A 3300-nucleotide genomic window follows, 5' to 3' on the forward strand; every position below is an offset into this window, starting at 1 on the left:
AGGAGGGACGGGTCCTTGGAGAGGGACATCATGCTTGGGAGGGTGGAGGGACAGCGCAGGAGGGGAAGACCCTCTATGAGATGGATTGATTCCGTGACTGGGGTAATCAGGATGGGTGTGTCAGAGGCGGTCTGGTTGGCGCAGGATAGAGCAGGGTTTAGAGCTGTTTTGCATAGGGTCGCTATGAGTCGGAAACGACTCAACGGCACATAACAACAACAACAACAAATTCAAAAACAGCTGGAACACAGATAGGGAACTGTCAGTTAAAGCAAGTTTTAGAAGAGGCAGTGGCACCAGGGATATCATTGCTGATGTTAGATGGATCCTGGCTGAAAGTAAGGAATACCAAAAGAATGTCTATTTGTGCTTTATTGACTATGCAAAGGCATTTTACTGTGTAGATCATGAAAGTTGTGGCTGACGTTGAGAAGAATGAGAGTCACAGAGCACTTAGTTATGCTCATGTGGTCGAGGAGCCTGCTGTGAGAACAGAGCAAGGGAAATTGCATGGCTTGGTATTGGGAAGGGAGTGTGCCAGCATTGTGTTTTCTCTCCATATCGATATAATCTGTATGCTGAGCAAATTATCAGAGAATATGGACTCTATGAAGAGGAATGTGGCATCAAAATTGGAGGGAGACTCATCAATAGCAGATGACGCAACCTTGCTTGCTGAAAGTGAGGAGGACTTGAAACACTTATTGCAGGAACTCAAGGAACATAGCCTCCTTAATGTTAAGGAAACAAAGATTCTCACCACAGGACTGATAGGCAACATCATTGTGTATGAAGAGGATATTGAAACTGTCAACAGCTTCATCTTGCTTGGAACCACAATTAACATTCTTGATACCAGCAGTCAGGAAATAAGGAGACACATTGCACTGGCAAAATCTGCAGTTAGAGACCTCTCCAAATTACGGAAGAGTGATAATGTCAGTTTGAGAACTAAGGTTCATCTGATTCAGACCATAGTCTTTCCAATCACTTGCTATGCATCTGAGATCTGGACAATGAATACAGATGATGGAAAAAAAATTGATGCCTTTGAGCTGTGATGTTGGAGAAGAGCACTAAAACTAAATATGCCATGGACAGCCAAAGGAACAGTTATGTTTTGGAGAGGGTGCAGCCAGAGTGGTCTCTGAAGGTAAGAATGATGAAGCTTCACTTCATATACTTTGAGAATGTTGCTAGGAAAGGCTATTCCTTGGAGAAGGACATGATACTGAGAAGGGTAGATGGTTGGTGAAGGAGAGGAAAACCTTCAAGCAAGTGGATTGACGCTGTGACTACTACAATGGGCTCTTGAGTGTCAGGAAGTGTGAGGATGGCGCAGGATAGAATGGGGTTCAGATATTTTTTTGGTAATGTCGCTATAGGGTTGTATTCAACTTATGGCACCTAATAACAACAACAACAACAACAACTCAGTGACAATTTTGAAAAATACTACATAACTTGGGAGAGATGGAAAAGCATTATGCTGAATGAACGAATTCAGTTCCATAAGGATAAACACTGCATAAGACCATTATTGTAAAAATAGAAGGATAGCTAGTAAAACATGTATGGGAGAGAGAATTCTAGTGACCTTGTGGCAAGAAGCTGTGCTGCAATCCCAAAGGCAGCAGTTTAAATTCACCAGATACTCTGCTTGAGAAGGAAGGGCAATCTCCACCAGTGCCAATTGGATATGATCTGATGGTACACAACAAGAAGAAACAAGAAGGGGAGAAAGGTTGAGAGAAGAGGGGTTAGGATGAGTAGGGTCAAAATCACAGAGTTGCACAATTGGTGAGTGGAGGGATGGGGTAATGGAAATAGGAAAGATCTGGTGGGGACCTGAAAAGACAAGGTAATGGTGGATATAGTCCAATGGTGATTAATTTTATAAAACATAATAAATGGGAACAACTGTACGAAACAAAATGTGACTGAAGAATAGTGTGAAAGACAATATATACAAATATTGTAAGCAAACCTATACTGAAAGAATAAAAAACACAACAAAAAATGTAAGATGTATCTGATCCAAGTCATTGTACTTTAGTCTGCATCTCAAAGACATCTGAAAGTTGGACAATTAATGAGAATGACAGAATGAGAATGTCTTTGAATTGTGGTGTTGGAGAAGTGTACCCATGAACATCTCATGTACTGCCAAGGATCCAAACAAGTCTGTCTTGAAGGAAGTGAAACCAGAGAGATTTTTTTAAATTATTCTAGTTTATATACAAAATTCAAATACATTGTTTTCCAGAACAGATTCTTCCAATTTCCCTCACTTCCCCACCCATTAAATTGTACAACTCCATGATTAATACCACCTTCCCCCTGCACATCCTTATCTCTCTGGTTCCACAGAGTGATTTTTAAAGGCAAAGATGCTGAAACTGTGACATATTCTTGTGCATATTTTATTTACTTTGTGCATTTTTCAAAGATGATTGGGTCCTTGGTAACATCATGCTGGGAAAGGTAGAGGACAGTGAAAGAGAGGAAGACCCTCAATGAGGTGAACTGGCATTGTGATTACCGTAATGAGCTTGAGCATAACAGAAGTCATGAGGATAGTGCAGGACAGGGTAAGATATAGATCTGTTTCTCATACTGCTACTAAGAGTCATGGTTGACTTGATGACGCTTAACAACAATATCTCATATCACTACTATCTTACAGCTGACTTGCCAATGGGTTTTCTGAGACTTTAAGTTACATAGGAGGAACATGCCCAGGTGTATTTGAACCACCAGAGAGGTGTTACCTTTGGGTTAGTAGGAGGACTTCTTCCTGTGGATTCTGTCACCAGACCACTGCAAAGCCATGAACAACTGAAGATTCCTTTACATCTTGGGTCAACAAGCATCTGAAAAAGAGAATACCCTAAATGAGCTGGATTGACACAGTGCCTATAACATTGTGTTTGAGTATGGAGGTTGTGACATTGGTGTTTGATAGTACAAGGTTCAAATGTGTTGTTCATAGGATTGCCAGGAGTAATATTCAACTCAAGGAAACCAAACAACAACTTAGATTTTGCTTCTTAGGTGATTTTAATGTCTTCCCTTAATCTTCGTCCCTGTTGTTACACTGAATTCTTTACTGTTCCTCAAGCACAGTATGCCCTCTCCTTCAAGACATTTGCCTTTTATATTCCTTCTGCCTGAAAAACATTACTTGGTCCAAGAAGTCTGCATGGTTCTTGCCCTCATTTTACTTTCTGGGGTATAGAGACACATCAGTGTTTACTTCCATAACTCTCAATACTTCTATGTTTACCAACTGAAAGAATA

The sequence above is a fragment of the Elephantulus edwardii genome, unplaced genomic scaffold, assembly GCF_000299155.1.
Source record: "Elephantulus edwardii isolate Elephantulus edwardi_28Jun2011 unplaced genomic scaffold, EleEdw1.0 scaffold00005, whole genome shotgun sequence".
Lineage (NCBI taxonomy): Eukaryota > Metazoa > Chordata > Mammalia > Macroscelidea > Macroscelididae > Elephantulus > Elephantulus edwardii.